General features: G+C 37.3%; 1 protein-coding gene across 16 annotated transcripts in view; it reads right to left on the reverse strand.

Annotated features, from left to right (window-relative positions):
- PCDH15 (protocadherin related 15) overlaps positions 1 to 21753 on the reverse strand; it is an 852429-nt gene that overhangs the window by 717470 nt on the left and 113206 nt on the right. For all 16 annotated transcript variants that reach the window (XR_003925762.2, XR_003925760.2, XR_003925761.1 and 13 more), the window contains one exon: positions 5157 to 5402. The gene's annotated coding sequence lies outside the window, so the exon portion shown is untranslated. The remainder of the gene's footprint in view (positions 1 to 5156; positions 5403 to 21753) is intronic.

Here is a 21753-nt window from a genome sequence, read left to right on the forward strand (position 1 = left end):
ATAGATTATTATCCACTACTTGGGGTACTTTCTCCAATACAGGTTTTTATAACCAAAGATGAAACTACATTCTTCAAGCCTGTAAAAGGGCCAGTATTCATAACAGATTTTTCTCTTTAAATACTTTTTGAATAAAGTTAGGGAGGAAAGAAATAATAAGGAGTTTCCATATCCAAAGGCTGAATTTTTTTTTTTTTTAATTAGAAGTTAAAACTGGTTGAAGGTAGGAGCTGAACAGCCATCTCCAGCCATGATATCATTCTATGCTACATAAATAGGAAGAGTCTAATTTTGCTGCTACTTCTGCCCTCAAGTGATGGCTTTTATTTTGAGGATGGAAGAAAACAATGAGTTTTGGAATTCATTTACTACACTTGGTAGAGTAGACCTGAGATTAAAAGAGCATCTGGGAAAGGATGAAAAATAATGCAGTAATTTTATGCAAAATAACCATAAAAGTATCCACTTCACAAAGACGACCACCCCACTGTTGAAAGAGACTCTGGTTCAGCTGTAGAGAGAGATCCTTCCTAGGACACAAATTTTATGGAAGAGTTACGTGAGGACAAAATCAGAATGCTGAGCAAGCAGGTGGGGCCTGTTCCACACTAAGCAAGTTACTACATAAAAATGAAGTAACAGAAAATATTTGCCCCCATAGCTTAGGACTATAGTCAGGAAGAGAGTAAGAGAAGATAAGGGAGAGCGAGTGAGAGCGCTCTCGCAGTACCCAAGAACACAACAGTGGTATAAAATCTAAAAGAAACCACAGGTCATCCAATACACTGCATTAAATAGGGGTTTCCATATTTCTGCCATCACTACAATTACAACCTGTATTTCCTAAGTCACACGAGAAATGACAGGACAGGAATGCCCTTGAGTGTGCACAAGGATCTTCCGCCAACTAAACAGGAGCTTAACACACCCACAAAAGATTATAATTTGAAACTATTGTTAAACTTCAATATAAATGCATATATAAGGAACAGGGATTCCATGTGACAGAGCTTTACCTAAGGAAGTTATCAGAAGGTGAAAATGTAACTATTTTCTTTCATATAAATCCTACTACAAACCTGCCCTATGACTGAAGTGCTAACCACAGGCAACACTAATGCAACACAACAATCCATCCAGTGTTTGAAAAGAGTATGGTTGAGCACAGCACAAGAAAACCATTTTATTTACATGACTGAAAAATGGCATCAACAGCAAATTTGTAAGAAGTATATCTGCTATAATAATGCCTCATTTTATGGATTAACACAATTGCTTTTCACCTTTTTTGTGTGTGGTATAAACTGTACAAGGATACACGACAAGACACTTAGCAAAAGAATTATTCTAGGAGTTTGCTACAACTCTCTATTTCTGAAGTATCATTTTTACTTGCACTGGTGTGCTAATAAATAAGAGCAGTACCAACAATAAGTCTACCTGAAAGACCTTTTTGGAACACCTGTGATGTAGCCTAGAAGATCTGGCACTAAAAACATCATCACAAAAAAGCATAAAACTAAACAAATTCACAGATTCACCCATACATTCTGCAATGAATGCCCAGGAGAAGAAAACAAAAAAATTCAGAGAGACTTGATACAGATATGGACTTGCCATAACATCTTAACCCATCTTATTGAAGCAGCATCTTATATTGAGGAAAAATTAAATGTAGGTATTAATCATAACCAAAAAATAAACAGAAGGAAAATAGTTAGAAAGACCTTCACTCAAAACCCATCTTGGATTTGGTTTCTTGCGGTTTGTTGTTAAACCTTCCAGTTACTTTCCTCCAATCTTCAGAAACATATACCATATCCACAAACATCTTTGCTTTTCCCTAATGAATATAATCCAACAACAGATAATCCTTACATTTTCACCCCACAAAGAAACAGCGTTAACTCTTGTGAATTGGTTCTTGAAAACAGACCTGATCAAGCCCTGAGCACCCTCAGCTTTCTGCAAAACACACATGTGGACTTCACTGCATCTTGCTTGCAATGCTGCAACCCGATCGGAAAATAAGGACCCAAGAGACTGTACCTAAGACAGCACAACCCCCAGCAGCATGCCTGGAGGCCAAACCACTTCAGTGCTGCAGAGTGTGCTTCTACCACTTTGCATTTCCACAGAAATACAAAACAGCAAGTGTCCTAGACTCTAGGCATTCCTCTCTCATAAAGTCCAAAATGAAATATAAAAGCAGATTCACCATAGACACAAGGTTTGGGGTTTTTCACTCCATTCTTAAGCAATGGATGAAAACAGGGTAATCTTTACATACAGAAATATTCAGCTCAAAGCAGACTGAAAATATAACTAGCTGAGATAACTTAAAATTCACAGAAATTCTCTTGCATAACTGGTTAGGAAGTTGGGGGGACAAACGAGGGGGGTTTTGTTGGTGGTTGTGTTTTGGGTTTTTTGTTTTGTTTTGGTTGGTTGGTTGTTTTTTTGTTGTTTTTTTTAAGCTTGATCAAGGAGAAGGTAACCTCAAATAGTAAGAGCAAGAGACTGAAAAAAACATATTTTTTTTTTAATTAAAAAAAAAAAAAAAGAAAAAAAAAAGACACAGAACAAAAAGGAGATTGCCACTCTCAGGACATCCACATAGTAATGACAGAAAAGAACTGATAAAGATCTGTAACTTCTGCAGAAAGATACAGCTGGTAAGACAGTATTTCTGGAATCTTATCTCTTTGCTCTCAGATGGCAACTACGGACCAAGATCTTTTCTCTCAATAAAACGGTCAAAGTCTTGTTGGTACAGGTCATGCTGCTTACAAATGCAAATTCTGAGAAGCTGAGTCCCAGCTCATAAGCACATTTGTGAAGACTGAAGCATTTCCCTTGACACGCTGGTTTTGATTGTCTGAATAGATGGGCTATTTATTATCTACAAATAGAGACAGGAGAGTACTATCCATTCAGTAATGAACTAAGCAACTGGTGAGAAAAATACTTCTCAAAAATTAGATTTTTTTTTTTTTTTTTTAAATTTATTTTAAACCTAATAGTGTCCAATCCAATCCAGCAAAACAATTGGGAAATTTGATTCTACTTTCAGAAGCAAATATGTAGAACAAAAACTCAGGAGAATAGCCTTCTCTTTGTAAAAAATACAGAATGATTTCTTCAGTTAGCTGGGATGATTCATATTTTAGAGTGGGTCAATGCTTACTGCTTAACAGAATAAATATTTTTAAACTTTCCTATTTGTGAATGTTCTGCTCTAAATTTAAACTTAGAGAAAAAAATCATAACGATAAATAGAAAAACCTCAATATCTTGTCAAAATTCCTTGGGGTTTGTAATTTTGCCCAACAAATACAGCCTTGATACAATTTAACCCTAGTTAGTCTTTACAAAATTAAGTTAAATGTAAAGTATTGATAAAGATTAGCCTGTTCAGTTTGAATTTTCTGGGGTTTGTTGTGTCATCACTTTGCAAAGGAATGTTATTTTGAGACATGCTGCTAAAACAGTGACATAAAAAGTAGCCTCAAATTTTCTAACTAGGTCGATTCTAACCCTGTTTCCTCCACAAAAATGAGAAAAATTTACTGCCTAGATAATACCTCGCACATTAACCTATCAGACAACAGGATCAACTTGTTAAATTTTATATACAAGCTTTCATTAGTTCATGATGCTGAGAAGGTTTTGTTGCTCTACTCCTGCCACAAATCAGTCAGAGTTTACTACTAATAGGTTGTTTGACTACCCTTTGTAACTGAAAGCACAAGTACAATCATAAAAACATCCACGGTATTTTTCTTGTCCATAAGCTAGACTTAACAAGTTCATGGGACAAACCTTAGCAGAAGGAATATCAACTAAGAGAGTGTATGCTAAAAGATTACTTATAATTTTTAAAAAATCCAAACCTTTGTGTTGTCATTTGTATACATTTAGATATCCCACAGAGAATCAATAGCATGGAAGTTAATTAATCAGGTTGACTGACAAAGGCAATGGATGTGAATATAGTTAATCTTACGCACTGGAATTAATTACATCAAGTTTTAGATGATACCACAAATAAAGCTCAGATTGTACTACTGAGATTATCAAGAACACAAACCGTAAATCTTTTATAACATTTAATAGCACACATTCCCTACAGAGCAGCGTTAGCAGCCTTTCAGGCAATGACCCAATGAGCAAATACTTAAATGACACACTTAGAAAATTACTTAACATGAAACATCTACCTTTTGTTAGTGGATCCAGAAAAAGGTTATTTTACCAGTAAAATGTAGAATTAGGTCAACTTTTCAGTTTGGTGCCCTTCCTAGCACTTTGTTTCTACCTGGTATGCTTCTCTGCCCTTTTCCCTCTCCCCTTCTACATGCTGTGCCTTCCACCATCAGACACTTCCCATTTAAAACATGAGGAACACGGTTTCTAACGTACATAGGACAATTCACATGGTCTTCCCAATGATTTCTCTATCCTGACCACAACCTTCTTCCCCACCTCTAATTGCCAGCTATAATTTTATACACCACAATTTAAACCACATAAAGGATGCTTTCTACATGCTTCAAACAGATAAGAAAAAAGCTAGAAGGGAGCACTACTGTCATCTGTTTGGACATCCCCTGCAAACCATAGTTAAGAATGTCTTAGCTAGCTCCGTGGTGGTATTTGTTGAATTCTATAAAATTTTGATTTAAAAGCATCAAGTAACAAGATAACTGATCTTGTCTTCAAACTATTTTTCTATTAACTCATTCTTACTCTGTTTCTATTCTGTATTTGTCTGATTTCAGCCTTCTATCAAGGATCTTGTCATGCTTCTTTCTGTCATTCCAATCTGCCTCCAGTTTTCAAGCATTTTATTCAGTCTCTGCACATCTCCAGTTCTCTTTACTAAGCTGTCAGGTAAGAGTCATCTCCTTTGAAATTTTTGTTCCAAGGACATTCGATCACTAGAACTGCCCTAAACCCAAATTCTAAGTAAAGCGACTAAACTAAAGCAAATTAACATACATGCTTCTTCAGATAACTGTCACCAATTTCTTTTTTGTAAAAAAACAAACAAACAAAAAAAAACCCAACCAAAAAAAACCCCCAAACCATCTTCCCTGTATCTAACAGATTAAACCAAAAATGAAATGAAAAAAAAAACCCACAGGAAATCTCACCTTTCAATCCTGGACAGATATGGCTTCCAATAAAAACTCCAGCTGTACTATATCCCTTCTGCTTCTCTGAGCAATCTTCTTCCACAACTTCCTCACTTCTGGCTTGCTAGCTGGACCTTATTCTACATATGTGCAGAAGAACCCAATGCATTATCCATAGAGCAGCTCACTTCTTCTACTCCCTCTCCACAGTATTCACCGTGTTACTTGTAGTGCTGAAGCCGGTAAGAAGCCCATGCATCAGCCCTGTGAAAGAGAAAGTTGGAATAAGGCAGGGCACATGGACACAGCACAGGGTGGTCAGCTTCATAGATCCCCATCACACTGCCAGAGTGAGAATAAAACATTGAAAAGCTGGAATGATCAAGCAGAGTAGTCTGAAGAAATAAGACAATCCATGAATTCAGGTTAGTACTGAAAACTTGTTTCAAAAGCATGAAAACATTCAGAAGACGACAAGAAAATTCAGAAGAGGAAGCAAGACTAGCATCAGATAAGCAATTGTACAGGGTAAGCTGGATACAGAGCAGATGCTCAGCACAGAACTTGTTAGCCTGAGTGATTTCAAGGGAAGTACCTTGTAAAACAATCATTCCTCTAAAGATCAAATTAAGGACTTCGCTTCCATTCTCCCCCAACCAAATCTCATCTCTTTCTAGAGATTTTAGACTGGCAGTAAGCTGCTATGAAAATCCTTGCAGTTTTTCTAGAAAAAGAGTTCTGCTCCATGCGCTATTTTTCAGATGTAAAAAACACCCCTAAGCTCTTACTACTTTTCATGAATTACAGCTTAAACCCCTGCATTTCTTCAGTAAACCCCAACACATACTAAACAGATGTCCAACAGCATACATCGGAATACAGAAAACACAATGGGAACATTTCTTGTATATTCTCATCAGAACAAAAATGCACTTTAAATAAAGATCATTTTGTAGAGACATTTAAAAAATACTAAAGAAAACAGAAAGTGCAAGACCTGTTCTGTTTAAATATTATTCTTTTTTAATGAAACTCGTAATAAAAATATGAAAGTTATGAGTTAAAATTTCTTAAAAATATCTGGAAAATACGCATCTTGAAACTGTAATAGTTTAATCCAGGAAAAGCTAAGTGAAATATACTTTAATATATTTTTAACATCCAATTAATGCACAGCTGATGATTTCTACTGAGCCACAGCGCTTCACCCACATACCACCGGCAAACGGCACAGTGGTGCGCATCGGCAGTCTTAGCAGGCATAAACAGAGAAGCTTTTGCTGCACTTCAAAACCACCAAAAGTGATTACAGCAAAGTCAAGGATGAATTAACTTATAACCCAGTCTGTCAAGTGAGGCTAATCGCATCTACACATTATATGCTCTGCAAGTGAAGAACAGATTATGTTGAACCAATACTTATCACCACTTGCAATTTCATTTAGAAAACTCTATCACCTGAGCACAGTTTCCTTCCCTATCGGGACACCACCACATGAGGCACAGCTCAGACAGTAAGCAGCAGCCCCTTCGCAGGACACTACAATAACAGGCTTTGCCAGCCTGGGGAGCTGCAGTGGGCACAGAAGCCTCGAGCTGAGCACCAGAGAACTGCTGTACAAACCAATGCAGAAGCAGAGGATGAACTGGGCCAATGAGTTTTTTCTTTCAATAGCTTTTTCTTAATGAAAAAAAAATTGATTTGCAACACATTTTTCATAGATAAATAAGAAAAAGCCTTGGTCTAAATGGGGAGAGAAAGAAAACTATGCAATGCTACGGCTGAAAACCTTAGGAATACAACCTATAATGAGTTTTGCTGGTAGGGAAGAAGGGTAGAGCTCCTCTAACAATGCAGGAAATCATGCCTGAAACAAGTATTCAGCTTCCAAATTACTTTATATTCACAAATATGCTAAAACTGCTACAAAACTTCAGCAAATAATCAGGAATTAGGTCTTTAATTCTTTATCATAAGGATGAGTTAAGATGCCTGTTTAAGGAGCTGGTGTTGAAGAACAATAATCCCCAGTTGTTTGACACAAAGAAAATTGGAGCCACTTGAATAACAGACAATGTTCCTCAACCACTGTTCATATGTTGAAAATTCTAATAATCATGAAGTTCAAAAACAGTTCACAAGAAAACTGATCCTGCTCCTAAATATATCCAGCAGTATATAATACAACTTTTCTAAAGCTTCTTAAACAAAATTACCCACAAAAAGATACAGCAAAAGAATATTTAAGAAGTGAAGTCTCACAGTCAAGGTGTTGGAAACATCAGATTTATAGTTACTGGTGCAAACTTAATTCACCTCTGATGTACATATTTATCATAAAATCATCTGGAATCACATTCCTTTGCTCCAGAAGGCTCCTGCCTTAGGCTCAATACCACAGGGGGAAGAATAAAGAAATGGTACATCCAGAACTTCTGAGTCTCTGAATTCCTAACTTTAAAAAAATCTTTGATTATAGCCTTTGTACAAAACGCGCACATACGTATACAGGCATGTATCACCTCTGTGTCAAATGTTTTACAGTTCAAAGAAAAAGATTCCTCCCAAAAAAGGCTGACGCTCCAAGACTCACTTTCCATCAAAAATATTCACCAATATTCTCCTCTGGTTATCAGTGCTATGAAAAAGAAAAACCACCACAAATTGCACAGAACCTTTTCTCCAGACAAGTGACATTTAGCCCACTGTTCCTTCACATCTCTGGCAATCTTCCACTGCTCAAGTGTGCTAACATTAATAAAAAATTTTAAGGTAAGAATTCTTAGAAATATGTCAAGGACTGCGGAGAAAAGCAGTATTAGAGAAGAAAATCCATTAAAAAAAAGAGACAGACAAGATCAAGTCAATTATGATTCTCAAATTGCAGGATTACCAAACTGCCTTATTAAATTGGCCTGTAAGAAGAAAAACAAACAGAAGAGAAAGAATTAGGAGAAACAGAGACCTTTCCAGTATTTTTCCTGACACAAAGTATCTAAAAGTCTGCCTTAATTCAACAAACATATGAAAAATTAGAGAAATTGAATTACTTTTTCCAGGAACACTGGATTCTAGGCATTTTCCCTATTTAAATCCACATGCAGACATACTTTTCTTCTGTTCTTCATGTGTGTGAGGGAGGAAAGAGAGGCTTTAACACTAAGGCATTTCTTTTCTTCCCTATTTTCACCCGCCAGTCTTCCCTGTCTGATTCATCTTTTCTTCTCTATCTGTAGGCTCAAAGGTTTTGGTTCAGCAAGCAAGTGGTCAAGAAAGTCCTTGAATACTTGCCCTAGAGCAAGAAATTTGGGCGGGAGAGAAGAGAGTAAAGCAGCCTACAAAGTGCAAAGGTTCAAAAGTTTTCAGAAGAGCAATTGCTAAGGGATCACATCAGTAAAGAGGAGAATGATACTAGAAGCTCAGTCTTTCACAATGAAAGGGATAACATAACTGTAGTACAATCGCAATTACAAAAGGACCAGGAATCTGTTTTTCAGTTGACATAAATGCAACAGCTATTTGACTGCACATCTTAAAAGTATTTACTACCTCATTTTAATAATTTTTACTAGCAGTAACTCATTAGCTCACTTCTTTAATGCAGTATTTGGTTCCCTAATACAGCAATAGTCTATAAAAGACAGAAAACCTAAAAAACACGTGGATACCTTGAAATCCTAGCAAAACAAATCTAAGACTGAGTCTATAACCACCAGCACTACAGACTCCACCAATGCCCTGGGATGTGAGGACACTCAGCTCCTGCATCTTTGGAAGGAACACTGAGAATTTCTGTCTTAGAGAAACTTGCAGATCCACTGCTCAACTTCCCAGAGATCTAAGCAGCAAGAGCCTCATTTAATCAAGTAAATCCGGAAGGTATGATCTTAAGAAAAACACCAAATATTGCTATATGACTAAGAAGCAAATGACCATCAGATCCTTTCATATTTCCATCAAATACATGTTGTCGTGGGGGGAATTAAAAAAATGAGAGAGTTTTGGATCACTTAAAGAATCACCTCCAATTGTATTAAAGAAAAATGATTTAATAGAAATTTGTATAAAAATGTGACTTCACAGAATTCGTCAGCAAGGTTTACTCTATTACATGGATGAAATGCACACAGGAAAATTAAATCAGAATCAAGCTAAACTTATGTATGTAGAGACCAAAAACATAACAGGGTAAAAGGAAATGTTGGAAAGGGTAAGGAAGACCTTCCCGTTGAGTCACAAGGTTCAGAGAAGACCCCCTTGCTTTCTAAACTCCTGTCGGACTCTAGGTGTGGCTGGATCGATTCCTAGTCCCAGACTTGGTCAACCGTTTATATCTAAAGGGATTATGGGTAAAATAACAGTCTAAAATTCATTCACAGTTGAATAAAAATCATGACCCTGTCTGTAGATGAGGTCTTGGAAATGCTGCAAGGGTTTAAGGACTCCAACATTAAAGGGGAACAAGAAGTGTTTGACTGTATGCTGAGGAACTTGTTTGAGGAATATAATTTCTTTCCCCAGCACCCAGATAGAGCTGCACATAAGAGCCTGCCTCTTTGGTGGGATAATAGAGAAAGGACTGGTTACTTACATGGCGTTGGGCCTGGCCCTGCGCTATGTTCTTGAAGCCTTATGAAAGCCTTTTGCATCCAAAATGTACTATTTTGGTATTGCTGCACTACATAGATTTAAAAATAGATTGAAGGACTATCCCCAGTACTGTCAGCACTTGGCTTCTATTAGTCACTGTATACAGTTCCTGCATAATTTATAGGAGTACATAGAATATGGACAGCAATCCAGAGATCCTCCTGTGAAGATGCAAGGTTCAGTCACCACCCCTGGAAGTATTGCGCTTGCCCAGGCTTAGGCCCAAGTTCCACCAAAAGCTCCTCTTACTGGCCAAGTCAGCACTACAGTAACCACCTCAACCACCACACGTCCAGGATACAAAGGGCTTCAGTTAATTAGTAAGGATTGCTGAAATCATGTGAAGTATCAGAAAAATCAAAGCTGTGGTCATTCTTCCTAAAAGGGAGAATAAGAAAATTTAACAAAATGACTTCACAGAACTCAAGAGAGAAGAAAAAAAAAATCACGCCGGTGCTTAAACACTATAAACTTTGCAGACTGGGGTTCCCAAAACATAAATTAAGTGATGCTAATGAATGGGAAATACATGGGTATATTTGGACCCTAGCAAATATAGTATAAAGTGTTTCATCAGATGCATATTCCTTAACATTCCACATATTTACTAAAATAATTTTTAACTAGTACTGACATTACAAAACTACTACATATACTAAAAATTGTCCAAAACCAAATTAAAACTGTAAAATTTAAGGATGGGAATTGCCAAGGTTGGTCAAAGAGCATGTTTCCTAACAACTGGCTAAAAGTATATGAAATAAAATGGAGTCCAAACACCAGAAGTTATTTTTCTTATATGAAGTTAACTATTTTAATGAGGATGCTTCCTATGGGAAGATGTACTATAATTTGAGCAATTTTAAAGTAAAAGGTTAATGAACATAAATGACAAAAAACAACCCTATACTGGTAGAGACAAATCATCTCATTAAGCCTGGTGACACTTCTGGATTCAGTTACAACAGAACTGCACACTTCAGTACTTCAGTAACCTTTAATTGATTTATTTTCTCAGGCATTATCAACTGTAAAAAGGAATGAAAGTTTCATAATGCAAATGCATGAACCTCATTTGGGGAGAAATCAGGGGTTGTTTTCAAATCAGAAAAACAAAACTTTATGGAGTGATTTACTGAGAAGAGAACAAACAATTCTTATCCTGCTCAGAAATATGTTAACATGAAAAATTAACCAAGCCTGTAACTTTAAGATGGACCCATCCAGATGATTTCCTTATAGTCAGCCTCCCAAAGGTGCCTGGAAAGATACTCGAACACATGCAAAAAAGCCAAACTTGATGAGAACAACTAGACTAATTAACTTTTCAGAAAGATCAGAGTACATAGGAAAGGAGTAAGAAATGTAAATAAAGTATGTGCACAACTCTGCCAAGCCATGGCAACTTCCCAGGTAGATCCTCATTTTTGTGCAATTTCATGACATGTGGGCAGTGAACTCTGCCCACTCTACTCCTCAGGAAGCTCTCACACCTTCTCTCTCTGCAGGCAACTGGCTTTACTGAGTGAAAAGGAGGAGAACTGGGGCCCCTCCTGATGCCGAGAAGCATGCCCTGTTTCCAGCTCAGTCCTAGGAAGTATCACTTCGGGTAGCATGATTCGGGAAAGGTCTGAAAGGTGGAGACTGAACAGATTTACCCCGGGAGCTCTGAAGAGGTCTTCAGTTTGTGCTTGAACACAAAGGTCTGAAGCCCGAGCTCCTGAACAAACCACATCCAAGGCCTGAAAGTGCAACATGGCTCCCTCTGATGTCATACTAGCATTGGCAATGCAGGTCTGAAGATGGAACAAAGTAACATACATAGGTACAGGATCAAAAGGAGAACCTGGGTGATGGTATCCAAATCCAAACAAAGAGTAGCAACTACACGGAAAGAAACATTTTCAAGGAGCAGAGTTTCCTGACTCAATTTTTGTATCTCCTATTTGTTCTCCTTTTCAAGTGTATGTTCTGGCAAGAAATCTTCCTCCCAGAACGCTGCCTGCATCTCATTACTAATTACATCTGCTTCATGCCAAGTCTTTTTTCAACTTAATGTAAAAATTCTTCATTAACAGAAAAATGCCAAATGATCTTTTTTCTTTAGAGGTGAGCCAAATCTGCATACTTGATTTCTTAATTAACATTATCCATTTATACCAACTACAGATTCCACTTTCTCCCTAGCATGATACAGGCTTCTTCATCAATACTGCACCACAGACATTTAACTCCCCAAAGAATACAAAAAGGAATATATCTATTTGACTAATATTTGATTTACAGTACCATTCAGTGCAACTACAGCAACATGGGGTTTGGGGGGCTTGTTTTGTTTATTTTTTTTGGTTTTGTTTTGGTTGGTTGGTTTCGGGGGTTTGTTTGTTTGGGTTTTTTTTGGGGGGGGGGGGCTGGTTCTTCTTGTTGTTTTTTTTTTTTTTTTTTTTTTTTAAGAAAAAACTCACCAACAATAGCTATATTTTCAGTTGATATAGCCAAAAAAGTTAGCTAGGACTAGTATATTTTGAAATAATCTAGTTAATAATTGCCAAAATGGAGATGATGTTGAACTGGGCAGAAAGGAAACAGGTAATGCAGTAAACAGCAGTCAGCAGCAGCTGAGACTAGGCAGATCCATTGTGTTATTTCTTCCATTTTAACTCCAAGACTAGAGCTAAGTTTTATAACTACAGCTATGATCTACCCCTTGAAGCAAGAATACTGTTCACAGGCATGTTACACATAGGAACAGTCTTCCTAACTTCTACACTTCTAAAAGTAAATCCTACTGGCAAAAGTCAGGTCAGGAAGATTCTGAAATTCCTTAAAGCACATCATATATTATGAAACTATGTATGTGAGGTAATGGTTCAAATTCTGACCCTAGCAAAGATTTGAAAACCAGGCCTATACTGTATGCTTTTAAAGGTATCTGCTGAAGATTACTATTTTCTTCATTGCACAACTAAAAGACATCCTCAGACAAAACACCAGGACTAAAAAAGCAAACTAGAAAGAAAGAAAATAACACAGTGGGCATCAGCAAGACATTGACAAAGCTCTCTAACATCAGCCTGACCATTTGGCTTGAAATATGGGATGCACATAATAGGTAGGCTGTCACTTAATTCTACACCACTTACCGTCAATCTCTTCCAGTGCCACCAAGACATAAATAAAAATATGCTGTATTGAAATATATAATCTGTAGCAGTACTAAAAACATATTGTGTTTTTATGTTGCCTTGAAGCAGGTATTAAATCAGACCACAATAATCCCATGAGCTGATTTATTTAAAAGTCTTAAAGTGATGAAGAAAGCTTTCTACAGCCCACTTTCTTCAGGATCTACAGTCCTGTTGCCATTTCTTAGTGTGTGTGATGGGAGACATTAGAAAAAAAGTTAAATGCCCTGTGTCTGCTTAAAATTATCTGTCACAGATGTGTCCTTCAGAGCAGATAATGCCACTATCACTTATTCCATAAACTTATCAAGGTCTTCACGGTCTTTAAATATTTAATGATGGGGTTTTGCTCTACACTAGTAGGGTACAGTTTCAAAACAACCACCAATTCCAGTCAGCCTATTAAGTCATTTAAGGCAGGGGCAAGAGATTTTCAGGTGTAACTGGTTTTCATCACATTCTACATCTGAGTATCTACTTGTATTTTAATCTAAGTCCATTGTCCACCATCCTTTTTATGTTTACAAATGTCAGACATTTCTTTGAAGAATACTGAAATGCCTTACAGGATAAGCTTTGAGATACCGATGAAGTAAGATGAGTCGTATACCCATTTTACAGACCAACTCAAATCAAGAGCTGTGAAGCCACATACACTTCCAAAGTGGCATAACCAGCTAGCTTCTCTTCCTGCCACTCAACAGAATTGCTTTCTGAGAACCACATATTAGACATCCCACAGATTTTCTGCTTCAGCAGTAGCAATAAATTACAGTGTTTCCAAAGAGCACACACAGAGACACGGGATGGCTTATATACATAAATATATATACGCTTGTTTTGTTATACTACCTCACCATATAAAAAACATCGAGACAAGTAAAAATTAAGTTTTCAAGAACAGCATGAAATGTACTGCAAGTATATTCAGTATTTTCTCTGGTTTCCTTGTTAAATGCATTGCCTGACAGATTTTGTGTTCCACGTATAACACAAAACACCAAAGTTATGTCAGTTAAAGTTTCTATGGAAATCTAGAAGTTGGACTGTACAATTTTTATTGTATTCTACTTGAATATGAACTTTAACATTGTTTGTATGTTTTCTACTTCTCATTTAGTTCAGAAAAAGAGTTTAACCTGGAGCCAGGATTAAAAAAAAAAAAAAAAAAAAAAAAAAATCACATTTCAAAACAAAACCCAAGATATTTAAACTCTTGCAAGCTGATAAAGTTGTCTATAATACCTTTTGATATTGAAACTTTTCATCCAAGTTGCAATGAATCAAAATAAATATTGGAATTTCCTGTAGGTAACACCCCCCATCCCCCGCATTTTGCACTACGTTTGAAGGCTCTAAGTTTAGCTGTCAGTGCTAACAAGTAAACAAAATATTAAAGATTAAGAAATATCTTCCTATGGTTATTCCAAGGAACAATGGGTACTGTGTAATCTCCCATTTCTCAGCCGAGTCCTCAGTGACAGCTGGTAAACAGAGCAGAGGCACCGCAGATGCCAAGCAGGGAAAACTGAGGATGTTATGCCTCTTTACAAGGTTGTTCTCTTTAATCTGACAGTTCTTTAACTTCCACACTTTTTATTCAGAGCAACACCACAGGTGGCAGCTGGTTAAAGAATGAAACCTTTCTATTAGTCCAAGTACCTGGTTTATCATATACATTTTTGACAATACTTGTATTTAGTCAGATCATGAACACTTTATAATGTCAACTCCTCTGACATGATATTTAACTTGAATTTTATGGATAAAACATTTCTGAAAGCAACAATCAAAATAAAGATTATTGAAATCACCCTTAATCATGGGTGGAAATCTAGGGTTTCTTAATAGTTCTTATTGTACCAGCAATTAATATATTCTATATTGAGTCTATTCACCAGGTTGAGAAAATCTAAAATATACCAGTGCTAAGAATGATGATTTCTCTGTCTGCTGTGCAGACAGCTTTTCTGCTCACTGTCTTCAGGGAATCCTCTGCCTGGTGCCTCCACATTTCAGATTCAAAAAGAGATTTCAAATAATTTTCTGGCATTTCTCCAGTATTAACTATGACACAGTCAATTCAGCAGAGAAATGCCAGATTTCATATAGCTGCTGAGTGGGTGGGATTGACAGTCCTTTGCTAATGCCCCTCCCTCTCCCTGCTTTTATTACAAATAATTTTTATACATATTTTCCTAACAAAATTTGATTTTGTCAACATATCCAGTGGGCTTACAATACGGCTATTGTTGCTGGAAATGTCAGTACTTCAAATGTGATTCTTGATGTAGCTCTCATAGGATATTGAGAAATAGCCAAGTAAGTTTATTCTTTGTATCTAAATGTCAGTTTAGGTATAAAAAAAAATTAAATATCATGAATAGAAGGAGTATGTGCACCGTATATCTAATGTGACAACTTAGATAAGAAACAAAATTAAATCTCTTTCATACGAGACTACTGTACCTAACAGTGGAGGACGTCAACGGCCCCACTATACATGGAAATGTATATTACAGATAAAAATAATTTTACAAGACCCTTTTTATTGTAATCATAAAACCTAAAAACATGAGGAAATGAAGACATATTAGGGTTTAAAATACAATAAACCAGAAGCTATTATATCCCTAGCATACTGGGTATTTTAAAGGTAGACATAATCACTAAATAAAAATTTATCTTACATCAATAATATAATAACTCTATTCTTATGAGCCAGACAGTTTTCAGCAAGTCTCCATCTGAGTCCCTCCACAAAAGTCAACAATGCCTCCATTTATGGAAACTGAAAAAAAACGTGGAGAAAAGTTAAGGTCTTCACATGGATAAATAATTGGCTATAAAGATAGGAAACAGAAGGTAGGATTAAATGGTCAAAGGTTTCACAGCAGAGTCCGCTCACCAGGGGAGTCTTGCAGACAGCCAAGCTAGGAGCTGTGCTGTTCAACATATTCATAATTAGTCTGGGAAAAGAGTGACTAGGAAGGTGACATTCTGTGGATGATACTAAGGTAGTTAAGACAGTAAAGGTGAGGACCACCTGCAAAGATCTGCAGATGGACCTTCCATGTTTCAGTGACTGAGCAATCAAAATGATAGATGGAATGCAACAGGAATAAACGTAGAGTGATGTACCCGGGGAAAAAAAAATCCTGGCTTTACACACAAAATGATGGACACTGTATTGAATACTAATATGCAGGAATGATAATGTGGGGCTGCAACTATTAGTTCTACAACAAAATTGGCTCAGACTCCTTGATAGTCAGAGAAAAATTGAAATAATTAGAGACAGAGTAGGAAACAAAAAAAATTATGTGTTTCTGTATAGAACCCACAGTGCATACTTCTTCTACATAATTCTGATTCTCCCACCTCAAAAAAGCATATTATAGACTTATAAAGGGTTCAAGGAAGGGCAAGAAAGCTGAGAACTTTGAGTCAGGAGAGACAGATGTCTCAGAAAAGGGATGACAGAGGTCTAGCAAATACAGAGCAAGACAGAAAGGGTGAAAGCCCAACCTGATGCTCACTGTCCCTCTCAGGATCAGAGCTAGAGGGACATCAGACAACAGTTCAAGATGAACAAAAGGCAGTGGCTTTTCCTGCATGGCCTGTAATTAGGCTGGGGAATTTTGCTCCAAGATACCAAGAGTTTACATGGGTCTAAGGGGAGACTCAAAAAGTTATGTGGGAGAAAGACCCTACGACTCTACCTCTGGCTCCTCAGGTGCCTAAGCAAGTGGAGGCTGTGAGAATTTTCTGAGGAAGTTTTATTACATGCTTCATCTAAACTCATACTGCCATACAGGTATCTGCTTTTCAAGTGAAGAACCCTAAAAATGATGGAAAGGCACAAAAATAAAGTAGCATCCAAGAGTAGCTGAGAACCACCCTCCATCTTGAGCTTAAAACGGTTGTGAGGCAACTACAGCATTCAATATGAAATGTAAGTATATAAACACTGTGAAAGTAAGAAGGAAAAAAAAAGTAAAGATCACACTCAGCCTTGCAGTTTTCCTTGGTCAGCCTCAACCACTGGACAAAGCATTAACTGGAGAACTGGTTTGTGACTCCACTGGTGATTTCCACTGCCACCCGATGTGGCAGGATCCACTCAGATGCTCTTTGGACACAGCACTGCTCCAGATTGATGCTGTCTGACTCCTGCAAGCCTGAGCCCTGCTCTTTAATCTCTGTCAACCACTATACCTGGTTTCTGCTCCCAAAACACCCCCCAACCTTGCTCCAGTCTTCACCCAAATGCACTGTAAACTCTGGACTGGCATATCCCCTCACCCTTTTTGTCAATGAAGATAATTCCCTGTTCACATCAGTTATACCTGGGCCAGAACATCTTCAACCAAGTCAGCAACAACAGGTTGGTATATGCACGTAAATACACAAGCACATGAAAAAGAATAAATACTGAGAACATGCGAAACAGAGATAGATTATCTGGGGATGTAGGTTCCTCCCTTTCAGGATATCTGGCTCTCAAAGCCCAGCATCTAAATTCTAGGCTCGACCGAGACTAGAGGTCTAATTAATTTGCTGAAGTTTATAGAGATAGCTTTGGCAGAGATCAGAATCAGACTCCAGTCTTGTGTAGTATTTTAATTGCAAAGCACCGTCCCACAACCAGATTTATTTTTCTTGATTCTACTCCACTATAAATAATAAACCTTCCTCTATAACACCTGAAAGCTCATTATGTGCTCCAGTAAAACCATTCATAATTATTAAGTCATCTGATTATGTTTGCCCTTTTGTGTATTAAAGCACCTCAGAGTCAGAGAAGGTTTTAAAGCATTTACAAAATAGGCAAATAATTTATTTTCACATCTGAACAGAGTTCACTCTGGTCATCTGCTATTTCATATTGCATATTATTATATGCAGTCACCTAAATTACATGACATTGTCACTTTCCATACGAATGTCTGAACGGCCAATAATATCAGCTCTAAGTTGGATTTGTATTTAACAGCAAATATCCTTGTTTGGACATGAATACCCTGTGCCTGCATGAATATAGATACCCACAGAATGAAAACTTGTTCTCTGAATGCTCGCTAAAACAAAAACACATCATAGATGCTTGCAAGGACCCTGAGCATGACTGATAAGAAAGCAATATAAATCTCCCGCAAACATATGTCAACTCAATTCTAAAACATTCAGCTGATTCTAACTGTAAATTACTGACTTTCTCCAACCATCCACACTTTCATCTTCTGCTAAAAATATTCATTTACACAGACCAGCAAAGAAGCGGTCCAGGATGCCCGAACTTTAATAAGTCACAGACATCGATTTAATCTCACATAAATGAAGCTTCCCATTGTCCTTTTAAAATAAACAAGGAGGACACAGAGGCCTGCACATAATCACTAAATTACAAAGAACAGATGTGAAACATTAACAAGGAAATGCTCATGCTGGCAAGGAGAAAACACTATAAAACAGCACGCACTGTACCAAGCCAGATTGGCTTTTAAATGACTCATACTTACGAGATTACAAACAACAAGGAACAAAAATAAAATAGTTCATTTGACTGGGCCTAATACACTTTAGTTACTTTAAATTAACTGCTAAATGTGCCATTTCTTTCCCTCGTACTTTTCCTTTAGACATCTTGGTTGAAATGCCTTGATGGAGGGTAAATGACTACAAAACCCACACAATTCATATCTAGGCATTTACCTATTATGAATTCATTATTAGTGCAAGCATTCCCTTAAAAAAAAAAATGCATTCATTTCTCTGAAAAGAAAGCATCTCTCGATTGCCTGTTCCACATGTTACTACACCAAGTATGCATATGATGAATTTTTTTCTCAGTTTTTCAAATCAGTTCTCTAAAGATTTTATTCTGTTCCTCCCATGTGTTATCAGGCCTATTTCTGACCCTTCACTGAGAGAGAGGGAAAAAAAAGAACAGGAGTCACTTCTTGCAGTATTACCAAAGGAGGCTGTTCAACATACCCCTGAATGACCAAGACATATCAAGTTATTCAGGATAACAGAGAGGAAGAACACCACAAAGTGCAGGATGATGAAAGCTAACATGCAAATAGCAACTGAAATTTAGTGTTATCTAATTAAGATCTTTCGGCAGTTATGGTATTTTTTGGAATCAGGCTTTTTAACCATGGTGCCAACACCGCCTGCCTCTGATACACACACTTTTTCTCTTCATATGCCTATCCTACGAACATTCCCTCATGTTTCAAGCAAGTTCATGGTTCATTGTCCAGGGACAATCTAATCAGCTCGCCTACTACTGTACACTGAAAGATGCCATCTTTGCTCGCAACACTAATTTGTGCAAATTCCCCAGGTCCAGATGTACCCTAGCCATTATGTCCCATACTCATGTGACATATGTCAAGGAAACTCAGATTCCTTTTCTCCTTAAACAAGGATCTCAATCAATCGTATACTTCCGAGAGCCAGTAAAATGCCAGTGCCACCAGCCACTGCAGCTCTATCATTTGATACTGAGACAGCTAGAGCATCAGGAACATGTTGCTGATGCACTTTCTGCTTGGCTTGCTTAACAAAAAATTTTTAATAGCCTTGCCTACCTAAACCACCTCATATTAGTACTGATAATCAGAGAACTTTCTAAACTTAAAAAGTTACTGTGGAAAACATTTCAAATCAAACAAATGCTGCTGGTGGCTCCCTCCCTCAACTGCCCTTCTCCCGCTCTGACTCTCAAACGATAGTGCTTTCAGCAACGCCAACTGCAAAGTAAGTTTCTTCCATATCTTACGGTATTTGCATCTAGGAATAACAGCTCAGAAAAAAGAAGCTCCATGCATGGGGCAGTGCGAAAAGGAGAGCAGAAGTCAGAACTAGGACTTACCTGTACTAAAATACTGACCTAGAACTGGTGCCAACCTCATGCTACAGAAGTAGAAGCTCTGACTCCTGTCAGTACCTTGGCACCAAAGTCACATATATCTTAAGGTTCTGAACCTCAATCCTTAAATACTGCTCAAGTCATGAAAACTTGAAAACAGTGCATAGTCATAGAAGAAGGAGTGGGGGAAAAAAACCAAAACAAAACCAAAACCTGCAGGTCAGGAAGATACAACACCCAGTGGAAGGATGAAAAGAAAGTTAGGAAGGGGTTTACACATCACTGTTTGGCCACAGGCCTGCAATCATATGTGCAAGTAGGCAACAAATCTCCAACTTAGGACTGCTGCTAGGGCTCACTCAAACTCCCTGTAAGAATTATTCCGAAAAAGGGAGTATTTTGGTGTAGACAACACACCACACCTTATGCTTTGGACCTAAGTAATACTGAGGGAAGAGAAAGGGCCTCAACGATCCCCTGACTTGGGTTGCAAGAAATGAAGAATAATTTTACTTTTGTATGAACAATGTATCAGCAAGGTTCATTGCTGAGCACATACTAGCTTGATTGTAATCTGGTCACTTAACATTATTAAAGGAACATGTATGGTATGGTGAGATTACTGCCTATCTTTCTTCATTATGCCAGTGAGGAAGCACATTTCATCTCATACAAATAGAATCTTTCTACTTTGTACTTCTCTATCACAAGTACTTTAACATGCTAATATTATTTTCTGTTGTTGTTCAAACTACATAAAATTTTAACACTAACTACTTGGCAGAAAGGACCCAAGCAAGATCTACATAATCAGCTTCAAGAGAATCATAGTAATGAAGATGGAATATGCTGAGAAATTTCTACTGCTCAACTACTGATGAATGGATCAAATCCCTGCCCCCATATTTCTCATAGATACCCCTGTATGCATGGTTAAAGCAGAAGTCCTAATTATGACCATCCTGGATTAACTTCTTGATAGCATAGGGGACAGATTTTCTTCCTGTTATCCACTGGGAGAAGCAAAGAGGGAGGCAGTGAATGTCTTAATTCCTTAAGACTTGTATTGGTGGAGAAAGTAATGTATCCTTCAGTAAACTGTCAGCAATTATTTAAACATGACTGTTGAAAATTCAGGCTTCAGTTGCTATCTGAGTTTCTTTAGCTATGGATCTCATTTAACAGGCCTTCTAACACCTTCATCTACTAGACTGAAGAGTCCTTTAGTATCACATAATCTGTAAGTACTTATGCAGACAGAAGTTGCATTAAAACACTTCATGTCTTTTCTTCTTTGAACGAAATGGACAATTCATTTTTCTCTTGCTGCAAATCAAGCATCCCCAATAATTTTTGCGGCTCTTTCGTGCACCAAGTCTATTATCTTTTTACAATATTGATATCCAAAGCAGATTCTCCAGCCTAGGAATGATCTTACCACTACTTCATATGGAAATACCACCACATCCAAGTCCAGGCTACCCTATATTTATTATTATTATACATATACACAGAAGTCTGTTCTTAAGACCACTAGAGAAAATACAAATTTAAATGGTTGCAGCCTTTCGCCTTATTATCCAAAATGTATCAGTTTATTAACAGATAATTATGTTTCTTACTCTTTGTAAGGAAGAGCGTTGAAGCAGCTGATTTTGCAGAAAGCAGCTGAGAGCTGGAGAAATATTCCCTTTATGAACATGAGGAAGCAGCAACTGGAAGAGACAGGCTTCGGAAGGTGATCCAAAGAAAAGAGCAGATGGAAACAAAAGCTGAAGAAACTGTCTTGTTTAATGGTTTAATCACATTTATATTGAAGAATAAGGACCACCATCTCAGAACCTGATTATGGCACTTGTGAGAAACTCCACTGACTTATATTGCAGAAATGCATACCAA

The sequence above is a fragment of the Aquila chrysaetos genome, chromosome 11 (genome assembly GCF_900496995.4).
Source record: "Aquila chrysaetos chrysaetos chromosome 11, bAquChr1.4, whole genome shotgun sequence".
NCBI lineage: Eukaryota > Metazoa > Chordata > Aves > Accipitriformes > Accipitridae > Aquila > Aquila chrysaetos.